This window comes from Branchiostoma lanceolatum, chromosome 11 (assembly GCF_035083965.1).
Source record: "Branchiostoma lanceolatum isolate klBraLanc5 chromosome 11, klBraLanc5.hap2, whole genome shotgun sequence".
NCBI classification, from domain to species: Eukaryota; Metazoa; Chordata; class Leptocardii; order Amphioxiformes; family Branchiostomatidae; genus Branchiostoma; species Branchiostoma lanceolatum.
This window is the reverse complement of record NC_089732.1, coordinates 11,869,931-11,887,445: the sequence shown is the minus strand read 5'-3', so window position 1 is coordinate 11,887,445 and position 17,515 is coordinate 11,869,931. Positions and strand designations below refer to the sequence as shown.

The 17,515-nt window shown below is 40.0% G+C and overlaps 1 protein-coding gene across 8 annotated transcripts in view; it reads right to left on the bottom strand.

The window, feature by feature from the left end:
* LOC136445450 (uncharacterized) overlaps positions 1–17,515 on the bottom strand; it is a 138,720-nt gene that overhangs the window by 70,948 nt on the left and 50,257 nt on the right. Inside the window, exon 1 of one of the 8 annotated variants that reach the window (XM_066443483.1) lies at positions 17,443–17,514. The exons of 6 other annotated variants lie outside the window; for them this stretch is intronic. The gene's annotated coding sequence lies outside the window, so the exon portion shown is untranslated. Of the gene's footprint in view, positions 1–6,326; positions 6,466–17,442; position 17,515 lie in introns of those variants that run through there. One more of the 8 variants, XM_066443482.1, reaches the window with a different exon arrangement.

Below are 17,515 nucleotides of genomic sequence, written 5' to 3'. Positions count from 1 at the left end.
ATAAATATAAGAATTCTGGGAGTAAGTTCATTTGAAATCTACTACTTAGGTACTGGAAATGAACATGGATGTAATATATGAACCCTTTGCAAATAAAGGCTACAAATCACAACACTCATCCTTTGTTCTATAGAAGATCAGGAATTCAAATTTGCTACCAAAAGGCGTCCTATCTCTTCCAAATGCTTTGTTGTAAGATTCGGATTGTTTTTAGTCGGTAAGAATAATGTCGATTGCCAGAAATGTCGGTAGTGTGACAAGGAAATAGTGTTTCTAAAGTAGCGAACCATAGCTCCACGATCCAACGTCCTTGATCTTGACTTTACCGAATGTCTATAACAACTTTTGTTGTGCTTGATCGGGCGATCCAGCCCGTCAAAATTGAATGCACATGTGGGGAACTCTGCCAAAAAGGGATACTCTAAAAGCAGTCTGTCTGGCTTCACTGCCATGTCATCTGTCAAAGTAATTGACATGTCAACTAACGCCTTTTGGGTCTCCACTAATTAACGACATCAAAAGTGTTTTCAGAAGGCAGACAAGCCGCCCAAGGGAACGAACGTCTGCCATCGTCTGGAGCAGATACTAGTCACCGGCGCCATTGTTGACATTACGGGAGAAAGAATCTTTGCGACTTTCAAAGTTATAAATCACAATACCTCAAAGTTATTTGTATAAATCACCTTACCACGAAGATGTATGTCTGTTTTAGCAAAACATTTTAACAATCAGAGGTGCTGTTTTAGTTTCTTCACTTTGAATCAAGCACTGCGTTCAGCGTCACATCTACTCGAGGGAGTTTAAGGAAGGCCAAACAAATGTTAAAATGTATAAATTGTTCATCGCAGTCTTTCAAAAACTTTTCAAACCAAAATATCCATTTGTTGCCTAATATTCCATTTTTATCATTGAATGCATGCAGTACCCTTATCAATTCAATACATTATGGAAAAGGTGATAGGTCAACTATAGCATTAGCAAAGTGTATTTGCATTTTTCTATTCAAACATAGAATGTGGCAGTATCATGTGTTGGTTATCAACTGTGTCTAGGGTTTGGTATTGGGAGGCGGAGCCCATCTCTCTCTTTTCATCACCCACCATTTGCCTCGCCAAGCGAAGTCAGGTACCAATTCGCACAGTTTTGACTGACCCCTCTCTCTCTCTTGCATTCTGTCCACTAACCTAGCCATTTGACGCTCCTAGAATGGATGCCACACCATGGAATAAACCAAGAGATTATGGTCCACAGCTTTACCAAAATGATGCTGTATAGAAGAAGGCAGTACGAGTCTAAAAGTAATGCAAGAGGTTTGATAAAAAGCTTATTTCTTATTCAATAAGATGACATTTGGCACAAAGATTGAAATGCCTATATTCTTGAGACTAAATGTCTCGATTTTTGTTCTGATTTTTATGAGTGACTGAGTTGATTTCAAGATGACCACACCCTTGTAAGTCATAACATGCCTTTACGAGTTGTCTCCACCCTTGAAAATGTTAGGAACATACTCAAGATTCATCATACCAAGTTTCATGCGTTGCAGAATTGAATTTGAGCAATCGTAGCTACATTTTGCGCCAATCGCCTGGGCTATAAGTATAATGATGACGAGGTCATCTTCCCCCACCTACGATGCTTCGTTTATCAACTAATCGAGTTTGATCCGTGCAAACATGCTCGGGAAAGTGGGCAATTTTCCCCGCACCATTTCGCGACATTTTCCGTTAAGCTCGGGCCGTTCGTGAGAGCTCAAGAAGAGCGGTCATTTGACGGTCACAACAATACATTAATCACTGACACCACGTTACGATAACGACAGCAACGCGCCGTAAACGGGTTGTAAATGATTCTAAGGGTGGTCAAAAGGCTAATTGAGAAAAGAAAATGGAAAAGAGATGCAAAATAAGAACGACTTTATGATGGAGTAGGATATAAAATATGATACAATTTCTCAATGTTATTAACACCAATTAACAATCAAATCATACCAAACACTTAAAACAAATACACGAAATTAGCAGTTTTAGCTAAAGTTGATAAATATTTCCCCCCAGAAAATTTGGTAACCTGATTTCAAGAATGCTATGCATTGTTTTAGTTACAATCAAATTTTTTAAGATTATGTGAAAACATATTTAAAATTAGAACAAGCATAATATTACATGGGTCTATGCAGATATGTATGAGCAACATATTACAATATCTCTGCCTTTCAACGCTACAGTTGGTTATCTAAAACAGTTAATTGAGTTGCTTGTATTACATGGAAAGTAATAACAAGGAATAATTGGAATAATTACAAAGGCCTTTAGTCTACTAAAAGATTCTTATCTCTCTAATCAAATTTGATACTGCAATAAGAATCTACTCATCAGCAAGAAAGCAATAGAACTACTAAAAACGTTCAAGTTCAAAGTCGTTTTTCAGGCTTCGGTGACTACAGATAGGATGGAAACAGCCAAAGGGTAGGTTACTACCTATGAAGCACTTTACGATGAAATAAAAACTAATCAAAGTCAGGGTTGCATGAAAATTTACCGCCAACTGCCATTGCCAAAGACATTGCCTTCTATACATTGTACTGTATCTAGTCGAAGTGATTATATCTATGGTTTGAAATAAATGGAGTACGTCAACATATATGATTACATAACCTATATGATACGTCGTATATAAACTGTCGTCGAGTCGTTAAAGATTGTCTTAAAGACAAATTTAAAAAATGGTTTATAAAAAGAAAAATTAGCATCGACCTTTGCTTTAAATGAAAGAAAGAGGATTTTCTAAAAACACAATTATTAAAATAGCGGTATATGAATAGGCTTAGTACAATAGCAATAATGGAAAACTTGAAATATATTGGGTAGCCTCTGGAATGTGAAACGTTCGTATCTAAGCAGAAGGACAGCTTCGAGCAAGATCATTTAGATATCGCAACACTTCACGAAATCCAATCTTTGATCGTGTTAAAGCATTTGTGAAGATTTTGCTTTACGTATGCTTAACGGGTGATTTACGTGTGCTAAAGGATCAGATTAGGTCTGATTGTACTTTTTTTTTTTAATTTATTGCAAAGGTAGTCCCGGTCATGTCACCCCGAATCACCCGCAAAGAGAGCAACCTTACCCTTCTCCTCTCCACCTATGATAGGACAACGTTCCTCCCGATAGTCGCTATGAAAACAACTTCCCTGGCTAATCTGTGCAACCGTTAGAAAAAGGGCGAGCCCGTTATCAGCACGCTGTGGATGGCCTCGCGCTCGCAATTTCCCCGTAGGCGTGCATTTTTCCAGCGGTTGTCTGCACTTATTTAGCGCGAAATCACTAAGTTCGTGTATTACCGTGGAGATAATCGTGCACGGGAGCACCACTTAGTGTCGCAAGAAAGCTGGAAGACGCATTTAGGGGCTTTCATTTCAGAGAGGAAAGCCATCTCACAGTGAATGGTAGATATACAGGTGCTATATATGGATCACCTAGAAGTGTGATGGCTGCTATATGCACTGTCTACCTGAAACGGATAGGGATGTCTCCGTAGCTCAACTGGCAGCAGCCTTCCGGTTGAGCGCCTTCTTCCAATTAGTTGACAACTGTGAGACCCAGGGTTTAGATTCAAGGACGGGTGTCTCGGTTGGGGCTGCAGCCGTTATTCGGAAGGGACGTAAAATGTGGATCCTGTGTTCGAGGAGACGTCTTGAGCACGTTAAAAAGGAAAAGCTATTAACCTCTCCCTGTAAATGTGTACCCTTCTACAGAAGCAGCAAGGGAACGTCCTGCCCTTTGTATCACTAGGCTCTACAAAGTGAACAACACCAACCTAAAAAGAGACAACAAAAAAACGTTTGTAATAGTTGTCACACAATAACCAACTTTGATAATATGAATTAAGTTGTTAAATCAGAATTTAAAAAAACCAAGCGCACACCTGCCTAATTACGTTAAGCAGTGTTATTGTGGGAAAATTGATATAGATGCATTGATTTATCTAACAAAATAATCGCACTGAATTTGGTGCTTAAAGCAAAAAATACAGCACTTGAAACTAAGTCCCCCCATAACATTTATTCATATATAGTAATAAAAAGGCTTGTACATGCCATTCATTTCTGTATGGATACGAATAAAAACATGTATACTACGTTTCATAAGTGTACTGCCAGACCTGTAAATCACGTAAAAATGTCCTCATATCATACGCCAGTTTGATCACCAAATATTTTATATGACAAGAGTATCCCGCAGATGATAAGACTGTACTATGTTCTAAGTACCTGCAAAATAAAAACTGGCCAGACAGAATTGTAACTTCTGACGAGCCAAATAGCTTAACCATGATAAATACTAGTGTGGCATAATTGCATTACAAGAAACATTCCCCAATACGAGTCAATCAACCAGGATTTGCCTTTTCTGTCTATTAATTTGAAGTAGCCTTTGGAAAAATATCACCCTGCAAGTTAACACCTTAACCAATATGCGGCTATCACATTGACGAGTATCAAGATGGCACTCTAAGTGTTTATTATAAATACAGTATCTAAAACGAATGAGCAACAGAAAAATTATACATAAATAAAGTCCTACCCTCCATAGCAAAAAGTCACAAAATCTTCCTGCAAGTTAATAACCTTGACCAATTTACGGCTACTCCTTTGGCAAGTATCAATATGACATTCTAAGGGTCTATATTTTAAACACAGCATCTAAAACGAATGAGCAGAAAAATGAGAAATGAATCTAGTCCTACCCTTCGCAGCCTAATGGTAGACCCGCACTCACACGTTTTTCTCGCTACATTATTCCTGTAATGCCAAAAAGCACCCGGGGAAACGAATGACTACAGTAGCACCATATTTCTCCATAAACGTGACAGCTCCAGAGCTCTGCTAATGCAGTCCGTGACGGCACGGAATGCTCAAATGGCAAAAGGCCATTTCGAGAATTTGATTTAAAAATCGCTTACAACTTCTTCCGCCCAGAGCCTACTCCTACCGCACATTTTGTTGCCTCCTATCAAAACCTCCGTCAAATCTCATTATCGTAAATATGACATGACGCTCGCCCTGGCTTTTGTACCCGGGTTGCTCTTATCTCTGGATGGAATGCAACCGCAGCAATCTTTCTTATGCAAAACCAAGCCCGTATCTACAAAATAATCCCCTACTGTTGCCTCAATATTTCACGTGCAGCATCGTATGATTTTTTTTTCATAACACCTTCTGTTCATTTTTGAATCAAATGCAATGCATAATACTGTAAATGCATTTAAATTCGTGTGGTTTTTATTTTGCGCTAAGGCGAAAATGGAGTGTTTGCTGTAGTTTTAAGTTTGCAGCAGCGCTATAGTCACATACTGCTACAGTATTGGGCAAACATTTTCGCGGTGGTTTTAAGTTCACGGTGAAACGTGGCCGCGAAAAGCGCGAACATAAAACCACCGCGAACATTTCTGCATCTACAGTAACGTGAATAAATAGTTGCCTGAAATAAGGCTCCAGAAAAATACCATCCCTGCTCAAAATATTATCTTTAAACACACGTAAAGCATTCGTAAAGCATTGATTTCATGAAAAGCACATCTTTGCATATGCTTAAAGATTGAATGTCGTGCAGTGTTGCCTATTCTGAGGTATGTTTCATGCTGGCGCCATTATGGGTAGGGAAGTGCAGGTTTCGTTGCGATGTGCGTCAAATCAATCAGAGTAGGAATTGTGCACCGACCATAGCCGTTCATCCAAGCGTTAAGTCTAAGCATCTCAACTCGCAGGAGACATGTTTCGAACAAAAAACAATCTCCAGTCACCTCATTGTCTCCGCGGGCCCTTAGGAGGGGCCAATATTGCTAATAATTGAAGCCAGATCCTTTCGGTAATAACAATAAATTCTCACCCCAGCCAAGAGCGTTGAAGAATGCGTCTTCTACGCCAGAGGTCCCGCGGGAATTCGCTTCATTCGATTCCCCTAGTCCCACACCAATTATGACAAAAATATACACCATAACTCGGAAGCGAAATGGCTGAACACATCAATGACGACGGTGCGTACCGTGAGAGTGCATGCATATTTAGACCAGGTACTGAAATGGAAAAATAAGGACTTTGTTGCAAGTCGCTTCCACCTAGAAAGCTGCCGCGTTGAGTACATTTACATGCAAAATCTGCTGTGTCCATATGCCCTTCCCGGCGCTAAGCTACTTAAGGATTAACCCAGAGTTGCAATGATTCTGTGCTACCTATAGAAATGCATGAAGATTCCATGGCAGTGGCAGGTTTCTTACCAAGGGAGCGTGAGGGAAACGCATTGTGTGCAGAGCGAAGCACTTACCACATTAGGGTGAGCGCGGCTTCGGCAACAATTCGTCGGCCCAGGAGAACCGGAACAGCAGATAAAGCAGCCTTCCTGCACGCCTGCTACGCCGAGATATGGCGCGGGCGTGGACTCGGTCACATTCTGCCGATTGATTTCTAGTCTAGGCGACTGAAGCCGCCGCGAGCGCCCGAGCGCCGCCGTGTGAAGAATCGGTAATGGCGCCGGGGTTCGCAACAACGGGACGGGATTAAATTATAAGAGTTGTTCGAGCCTGGTGCATGCCGATACATCAATATCAAGCCATCTACGCGGAATAGTGACTGGACACACGACTTATTGGAGCGTCATAAAATCACACAAAAGACCGATTGAATCTTAGGCGACTCCTAAACCCCAGATAAAACACGCCTATGCTCTTTTCGTGCAAGCTCAAGTGAGTGCTTTGTTCTTGACCGCGCTACTTTAATACGATGTCTTCCTCCATTGCTGATCGCACTCAATTGATATTGGAAGAGAAGAATTCATTGATGTGCAGTGCAAAGGATTAGACAGCGGAGCCGGTCATTTGTTGGATATATTTCAAGGTTGATTTGTGTCGACAGGTCATCTTTATGCAAGTGTTTTTATGCGTTTGCATTATACATTCTCAAGGACAACTCTAGGGCAACCACTTAGTCAAAGTAGCAAAAACATCCGACGAATAGTTTAGAGCTTCGTTTGTACTGTAGTTTTTCAATAAGATTCCAAACTTACCAACAATGGCTATAGAACATTCACCAGAAACTCCGTGAATAGAGAGGCGCCATGAGATATATCATAGCTATATTACCTACGTTTATGAAGGTTAGACATCCAGATAAACATTATATAAAAACACGTGACGCTGAAGAAATATGATGAATGTCACTCGAAACGTCAGGGAGCAAACCTCCGAATTCTATCCAGCGGTAGAGTTTCAATTGTCTCTAGATGAATATTTATGTTACCTACGGTAACAGTTTTAGCTTAACATCACTATTTTGCAGTCGCCGTTCAATATTTATGTCAGGACCGTCCATGTGGACGACTACATCACAGACAACGCTGCCAATGTCATCGTGATAACACATGTGTAAACTACATAAAGGGAATACGCTAAAAAGTAAGGGCCCGCCGTTATGAATATGATTCTCTCCAGGCCATTACTTGTGTTTAACTTAATGGATGTTGAATATGATCTTTCTTTCTTAATATCTTGCTCTATTATTTGTTGAGTTTCTTCCTTTCACAAAAAGTATGATTAGAACGAAATTAGATAGGTTTCCTGAGTTGCCCGAAAAACAACAAGGAACAGTGTACACAATATTTGGGAAATATTAAACAACAATGTTAAAATTTATCCACCGGTTTACATAAATCGGCCACTTTGAAAAACAGTGGGTCTGAGATATATCTAGTGCAGCACACACGCACACACACACACACAAACACACACACACACACACACACACATCTACACACACACGCACATACACACACACACACACACACACACTTCCTGGTATGTACAGTTTTGGTGTACACAGGACCGCATTATACTGTATTGATGGATGTTTGGTTGTAGATAAATTTGGACGTATCTTTTCATGGTGAATTATGTACCCTGGTGTAACTATGTTAAGAGATGTTCAAGATAGTTTCAAAGAAGCCCGTATTTTTAGTGCAGCTAAAATAGACCATTGTAGTAGTTTTTCTTAGCAGTCAAGAAAAGTGGATAATGTTAAACCAATTCCAGTCAACTCGGAAAGTCGAGATGTCTACAGAGGTAAATGGTCTATCCGTCTCTCATGTGTGTTCGCATGCTGCATCAATGCTACAGCAATGGTATTCACGGCGCTGTGAGAATCAGTACGGAATACTTTACATACTTTCTTAACTGTGACCATGGATATAGACACGTCCTAGACCTTCAAGGTGCACACTGATAAGCGAATGTGTAACAGAGGAACTTCTGCTACATCTGTCAAGTAATGTAAAGGTAAAGGTAGTCTTATAGCCTCTTTGAGGCCGCAGGGGTAGTGGGCTGTTATCCGCAGTGTCTAGGGCACGGTATTGGAAGGCGGAGCCCAAGCCTTGCCAACTGCCAACCGGTTATCCGAAATCAGGTACCCATATTTGTATAGAGTGAGGTAAGTTGTATAAAGTGCCTTTTCCAAGAGTAAACAATCAGTGGCATGTAAATGGATTCAAACCAAGGACCTCTGTGTTGAGTGAGAATAGTCGTGTAAACTGCGTTTCTCAAGGGCACAACATCGGTGACATGTTAGTGGGTTTCGAACCCAGGACATCTTGGCTTGGGGCCAAACAGAACTAACCGTTACGCCAACACACCATTAATCAGTTCTATTGGTATTGCTTGTGTCAAAAATGTGTTCGACGTCTCCTACATAAAACTTACAATAAAGTGTAACCTTAAGTTGTGGCGCTTGACGTTTCCCTTCTATCTGAAATAGCCAATCTGTTATAGCCTCTAGCATTCTAAGAGATAAGGTTAGGTGATATCGTGACGAGGGACGACGCAAAATGAAATTGGGCAGAAGAGAACGCGAATCACAACAGTAACCTGTGTTGGTTAATTAGTACTGACATGGCTGTGAACGCAATATCCTTCCCTTAACGATACTTCCAGCGTCATTCGCACGCCCTTGGCCTTCCAAAGGGAAATTTGCCAGGACTGTTAAGGTGACAAGCAGTGTCTATATGAGTCATTACCTTTAGTGGCAATTACCTGCTGATATTACCCAGACCCATCAGCAACGGGGCGGTCAGTTCACTTACCAACGCTCGAGGCAATGTTTCTGAGAAGACCTTGAGGGTAACGTCGTTTCTAGATGTATGCACGATGAATTAGAATGTTGTCTTATTACTGTATCAAACATGTTGTTTTCATTTCTTTTCAGATCCACAAATATATGATATTTTACGAGGATTGATGTTGCTAACCGAGATCCTCAGCTCTTAGGTACAACTATAAGATTAACAATATAACAAGTAACAACAATGACGTGAAAACAATAAACAACAGTGAAACATACATCTGGTGTACAGACTCATGTTAACAATTCCACCGGCCTGTCTGTGAAATATAGTGTTGTTTCTTACTTTCAGTGAAAAATGATATGCATTTTGACAATTTAGCTATATTTCTCATTAAAAAAAGGTAAAAATTGATTACACCGCACTATGGTTCACATTACCGTTACAAAAAAAAGGTCAGCTGATTAAGCCTACTTAGAAAGGTGCATAAGAGTTAAGGATAATTGTTTGAATGATTGATGGCGAGGTGAGAACGATTTATCATTGATAAAGTTTCGCTTTAATGTTTTTTATAGCATGACATCGATCTTCTGAAGCCTTTACAACTACATGTCAAAACAAGCCCTGAGAAACGACTGAGAGAAACTGTGACATACAACACTCGTGGTTCAACTAACATCAAAAGTAGTCGTCAGAGCGTAAAACCGTTGTATCTTCGAACATCAGGAAAGTCGTTAACAACACTATATGCATTTAAACCTGTTACTTCGTAGAGATATAGACGCTGAGTAAACTTTAACTACCCTCAGAAGCGTTGCACCAATTTCGACTTACAAAAACAACAAAAGAAAAGACATCCGAGGAATGAATAGTACACGATAGAGTGTAGGGATCAAGGGTTGGGAACAGGGCAAGGCATTTTTTTCCACATCTTCACAAAGATACTCCTGCTGTTCTTTTAAGGAGGAGCGCCTGAGTATAAATTCCTTACAAACGTAAGGCTTGCCTTCGTCAGAACAATCACGCCTAGCCAGTGGGACGACCTAGCTGCATAGATTGCCGCACACAGAGTGAATTATTGCACTCCGTCAGCACAGGTCACGTTCTACGTTTCTCAACTAGTGCACAGATTCAAACATGAGGCAGGGCTGTGTGTTTTTTCTACAGCATGGTTCTAATCTAAAACAGGACACAGACTTTGTCACAAAACTACACTTATAATTCGTAGCCCCGTCTTTCTTTCAATTCCGCGTGATACATCCCTGGTGTAACGTTAACTGTCATCAAATTCTAATTGAGTGTAAGATCCACTGTCACGATTCGAACATGAGGCAGGCCTGTGTGTTTTTCTATAGCCTGTTTCTAATCTTAAACAGGACGCAGAATTTGTCACAAGCCACAAAACTACACATATAATTCGTAGCCTCGTCGTTCTTTCAATTCCACGTGATGCATCCCCTGGTGTAACTGTCATCAAATTCTAATTGAGTGTAAGACCCGCGGTCATGTTATCCTGCACTATATGACAGCACGGTAATGAGACATAGTCAGCGGTATCTCTGTTGACTCTGAAGAAGAATAGACGGGGCGGATTCAATGTCACGTTTCAGGTCCCTTATCAAGGGCAATTTCATCGCAACGGCTTCAAGGCTATCCATCCCCCTAAAGTCATCGCCGGCGAAATTAAGGCTTGGAGAGATAACAAACGATATCCTTTACTCGGAATTCTCCTCAAGTGGGATGTAACTTCCTGGAATTGGAAATATTCCACCGTGATTACAGCTTAAGATAAGGACATATTGGGATAGAGGATGGACCTTGACAACATCCCAATGGGGTTCGTTCCAAGTTGTACTTACTTTTTGCTTCAACGTTTCAGGCCATTAGCTTTTTGAAGTTGTGCACATTGGTGCAAGGGGATATGGCAAATAAGCCTTCGGTTGTGTTTGGTACATTTTGAAGGCCACCACTTCATGTTACGTAACAACAGATAGCTGGTGACTACAGGCAATGGCAAACTGCCAAGATGTTCGAGATAGAAATTTGATTGCCACAGGGGCCTGGTATAATAAGCCTATCCGACATGAATATGCAAAAAAAAATCGTCATTTCACGATACCAATTGTATCATACCATTTATGAACGTAAAATTAATGTATATACACAAACTAAACACTAAAAAAGTTCTTAGTGCTACTAGTGCTAACTGCCGACATACGACAAGTTAGGGTAAGCAGGTAAACAATGTTGTGAGGGCGTCTGGATGTAACCCTTGACATAGGTCAACTATAGGTTAACTTTGTTTACCTGATGATACGTATACGTTTTCGCATTTATAGTTGGTGGCATCACATTTGAATAGTCTTCTCTTCTAACGTTTAACAATGAATTATGAGTATATGTGGCAACTTTTCTGTCATTTGGGACACGGTGGTTAACACACATCGATAGTAAATGGCTGTATGCATCATAATCAAGCCATATATCAAATCCGAAATGATATGCCCAAAACACACTTTTATGCCAATGAAATGGACACGCCATGTTATGATAGTAACATGTTGTTCAGTATTTTCAGATAAGTAATATCGTTATAGTTGATTTTGAATACCCATGACTAATCAACCACTTGTTAGACTAAGCATTAACTTTTCTGTGTCACTGTTTGCTGTTGACATACGAGAGTGAGTAAAAAAGAAATGCCCTTAGTATCATAGTGCGTTCATTTTTGAAATAAGTTAAAATGTTGTACAAATGTAAAGGCACACGTTTTCTTGACATTGAAATATCTCAATTTGTTATTTGGATTTTTATTAGTGATTGGGTTGATTTTAAGATGGCAAATTCCATCATGTATGGTACTTAAAGGCATTTCTTTCTGACTTACCCTCGTAGCATATTCACACAGTTTTAATGCCAGCCAACCCCTTACAACGAAACTATCTGCTGTCAATAAAGTATCGCTTTTGCAATGATAAATTGTACCCACAACGACATGGTCCTGAACCTTATTCAGTTCTCACTATAAATCCGCTTTAATTACTATTTGGTGGTCTTGTAAATCGTCATTCGATCATTTGTATTGCCTTCTTGTAACTTAGTTCTACAGGAGCTCAAACCTGTTGATTTTTAATTAATTTTGATTGTCATCAATTTCTTTTAATCACGTTGTAGTTGTTGCCCTCTGTAGATTAACCGAGTAACCAAACGAATAATGAAGACGATGTCAATGCCTCTGTCAAATTATATTAAGGAAAACTCCATCCTTATCGTCGAATCAAAAATAATTAGCACATGAGTACGATATAGTACGATATATATTCTTTGTACGATATAGGTTTTTTTAACGGACGAATATTTATGTTTGCGCGGATGTCATCCATATAATTTAGTCAGTGTGGTCTAACATGATTTCATAGTTCCAAAATAGATCTCCAGTTGTCGAGCCGAAATGAGTCATCGGATCTCGAATAATGCTGACTCGTGAAAATGGCCTTCGTACATTATTCATTGCACAAACACTGCTGACTGCCCTTTTCTCCTCACAAAAAGCATCAATTAATGTCGTTTCCGCACGTAAAAGAACCCAACACACTTATCGAGAAGAGTATGGGTGACCTGGTGAGCTTGGCCAAAAACGCGAGCCGTAGCGAAGCCACATTGCACAACCACTAGCTACTTGAAAAATCATCATGCTTCACCTCAGATGAGGATGCCTTGAAACGAAACGAATATAACCATCCTTATGGGAGAGTATTGCACACCCCCCCCCCTCAATTAACTGAATCCTTAATCTGGTACGAATGCATTGTCATGAAAAACTTTTTTCCGTTCTATACAATGAACAATCTTAGTGGAAAAGTTAAGTACGCCTGCAAAAGTTAGGTACACCTGATTGACGGCTTTGACAGTTTACCTAATCCATCACTCCATAAGTGATTGCTCTGTCTTCGAAGTGGCCAATCACAGCTCGTCAAGAGAAAGTATTATGTACAAATATAGGTCAGTATTTGATATTTTTGTCAGTGTTGATTACTGTTACCTATTTTTCTTTCTTATTCATTCTTGAAATAAATTCTTAATATAAAGAAATTTGTCCACGAGTTAAGAAAAACGCGATTTTTGGGTAGTTCATTGGTCATGTTATGCCGTAATGTTATCTCACAAACGTATGACCCCATAGCATACTCCGTGTAGGGCAGCTAACGCTACCAAACAATGTAATATTGACCTATAGAAAATCCTTGACACAAAATAAATGTAGGATACTCCAACTCCGTCTACTTGTTACATATGACATATTGGGACAACTTTGAACCAATATCGCGCGAGTCATGATTTGCCCTACTTTAGCAACTACTGATCCTTGTCATCCCTATTGCACCAAATGACGCATGTCGCACAATATGGTAAAATCTATTGGAGCTTTATGTGAAGGCCCAGTCTACGGCACACTGCCCTAGTTTACACCCCATATGCCGTGCTATGACACATGTGCGCACCTGTCGCAACGTGGAGGGGGTGACTACAACAAGTAACCTGTGCAATATATTTCCAACTGCTTTCAAAGAAGAAATAAAAACCCGCATTAGAACCAAAGATATAGAAACTCATTGTAGACTAGCAATATAGTATGATCTTGTTATCACATATATGCCTTATGTTTTTACTTTACATTTGTACTTCGACATTGTTGTCAACATGCCATTAGCCTACGGGTACGAATTTGCAATAAACTTATTAATATTAATATATAGTAACGAGGGCATACCAACATTCTACCGTACCTAACGACGCTAACCCCAACCTGTCATTGTACGATATGGTTGAGTAGAGATATGTTTCCCGTAAGTAACTTTCTTCAAGCAGCTTAACATGTTTTTGGTAGCGTTTGTATGCATGTATGTATGTATGCGATACTATGCATTAATGTATGTATGTACTATGTGGTTAAGCAGTATAACTCAAGAAGATATGGATTGATTGTCATTAAACTTTGAATGTGGTTAGGCCATATCTTATTAAAGAAAGAATCAGATTTTGGGCCATCTAGGGTTTTTTTTAGTACTGCATCAGAAATTCCCCGTTTTCATATCTCGAGTTCAAATGCACGCGAAATTTGGGTGGTAGATAGCTCGTATACTCGGTAAGAACTGATATGAGAATGAACACACTCAATTTTTCCATGTAGGTACCATTATATCAATTGATACACGACGGAACAGTCGATCATCAATCAGAATAATGACATATCTATCTGTTTTTAATAACGGTACCGTAATTAGAATGAAAGATGGTTCAGGCTGTATCTTGCTAGTCATCTTCCCTAAGCCTTAAGTCTAATCCACCTAGTACCTCTATGGGCTAAGACAAGATCAACAAATCTGTTTCAATGGGGCTATTTTACATATTGATTGGTCCAGGGGTAATTACGATTTTGTGGTTGGCAACTCGGACCGATTCGTTGCAGGCGAATGAATATACACCTGTCTACCGTAAACAGTCTTTATTCAACGCGTATTGTTGACCACAGCATCTAAAGGACCCTAACAGTAAGTGCTAATCTTAGTATGCAAAGCCGATATAATATCAGATGTAATGTATCAAAAAAAGCATCTAAAAACGATTATGCATGTAAATGGTGTGTTTTTCATTCCTTACAAATCAGTGTATGTCCTAGATTTGCCCCAATAGCACATCTGGCAAGGCAGTAAAAGAACGATTGGATACATTGAGGTACATCAGCAACACCTGTGGTTAACACATAGACAAAAATGTACCCAACTTCATACTTCTATGTTAAACTTTGCTGTTGTTCAAAACCCAACTTATTCCAGCAATTATTGTATCCACTGTTTTGAAAGAAATGAGATATTTCCAGTTTCCCAACGTTTCTTCCCAAAATCAACGAATATGATATACTGAGAACCGTCTGGTAGCAAAAGAATCTGCAAAACCATTGCTCTCTATTGCTGCTCGGGTTTTATTTGTGTGCGTGGGTGGTTGTGTGGTTGTGTGTGTGTGTGTGTGTGTGTGTGTGTGTGTGTGTGTGTGTGTGTGTGTGTGTTTACGGTTGGCCTCAGTAATCATGACTTTAGGGCTAGATGTAGAATCTAGAAAGCAGACCCAAACATCTCCAGAAGCTTGAAGATTAACGTTGAGGACTACGTGACCGATTTCAAAAAAATCTAGACCCGACCGACTGCCCTGATTGTGTCACGTTGATGAATGTTGACTGATATCACAATCGGACAGGGGTTGTCATCAGGCAGGTGGGTCAGCCCTGGAGGTCACGCCTGGCGTGCTGCGATTTTCCTACCGCTCGAGCTGATCATCATCAAGGATCGGGTAGATATCTACACTGGAAGCAAATGTCGATACCCGGCTGTTGTGCTAAGAAACCAGCTACCAGTGGCACGAATACAAAGATCGAGCAAAAGAAACATCTAAATATACATGTACGCCAAACTATCCAAATAACAGCCATCGAACTGTCGGGGAAGGTTTCCACCTCAGTGCACAGTGACTTGGGATACTGGATTGATCTCAATGAAATTTGAATAAATTGTACAAGGAAAAAGTGGTTTATGATTCAAGTTTTACAAATTACTTGCTACTGTCCCTAGCACATACTGTTATACATCGACTATATTGTTTTACCACCTGTTCGTCATACATTTTAGGACGTATATATACTATGAATACACCACAAATACACTGAAAGTAGTTTAAGACACAGCTAGCTGAAAAATGCTCCGGTTACAATGGCATGATCTTTAAATTTACAGTCCGTCGGTAATTGATTATATAAAATATATATCAACAATATTCATAAGCATACAAGCCCTTAATTGAAAGATCATCAGTGAGTTACCTGAAAGGACCTTCTGGAATGTGTACAAATGAGACTGGCTCAAATGTACGCTGAAGTACTAATGGAGATGACACGCTGCCTAGGCACACATTAAGCATTTTCCTATTTCCAACAAGGTTCCAAAACAAACGAGATGAGTTATGCCGTGTGCCACTTTACAGCTGTACATAGCCCCAAAGGTGCTATAAATACCACGAGGCTTCATTACCGCTGCACCTTGCAACTTATACATTACCCCGCAGGAGCATGGTTTTGGTCTCTTGGGTCGAGGATGGTATTACCTGGAAACAGCGAAAATGAGGAGATTCCAATATGGCGATGCAAATTTCTGCCGTTGGCATCATTCTCATAATACCTTTCACTAATACGAACCAGGGACTATTATTTTACAATGAAACCCGACGGGGGGCTCGTGGAATATCCAAAGTGAGGGATCTTACGATGGTGTTTCTTTAAAAAAAACAATCTAGAAGAACATTGGGAAAACCTGGAAAGGAAATTGTGCAAGCTTCAGTTATCGATGTTTATGATCTCACGTGTATGTTCTAGAACTACCAACGTTCTGCAGAAGCGAGCACATTCCGAGTTTAAATAGCCCGAGGTGAAATAGGAAATGGATTTTCTCGGAGCTGATCTTTAAAAATCGTCAACGTCGTAAAAGGAGGCAAAATGGTTGCTGCGCCCGGTTAATCATCAGCGTAGGATCTTCGTTCTCTTAATTCTCTGTCGAGGGCCTATTAGGGGGTATCAAGGGGGTGCTTCACATAACCAACTCCAGTAGCCTGAACTGCTGTAAGATCCCATGAAACCATGAACAGTATGAGAAAAACAAATTAAAAACTTTTCTACCGAGACATTGACTGAAAATTGCTCTCTTTATCACCTATCTGGAAGCCCATTGTGAACGTCGGGGGATATGTTATGTCGGTATGATATAGGAGAATAAAAACAGACATGTCCGATTTCTTGACCAGTATTTCACCGAGCTAGGGTCATTAGGTAGGGCATAGGCTGCGAAGAAGACAAGTACCACGTCGATGAGTCTTCCGGAAAAGAACATCGTTCTGTAATTCTAGAATATTAAAAAGTTGAAAATAGGTGCTGAATATGCGGGTACTGAATGGGGCCCCTCACACACGCGTGCACAATGTTATCAATGTAACATATGTAAATGTATTCAAATACAAAGATGCTGCCAATGCGGCTATGAAGAAAGTACAGTACTGTATATCGATGAATACATTACTGGACAATTTTGGACAAGCTATATTTTGTTACAAGGGGTTTTTGCTAATTTCTGTATGCAGGTATTTTGCAACAACAAAAATACAGCGCATACAGTAGCACTTCTTATTTAAAGTCTGCTGCTCACTGCAAAGTTTGTCAAACAAAGCAAATGAGATCATCGCCCATCCACCTACCTACTTCACAGCTCGTCACACATGCACTGACCCGACTAACCTTATAAGCACAGCCCTAGGCCAAATCCTGCAGCCTCTCGACACCACGTCTCCATTCTTAGTTCTCGCGAGAG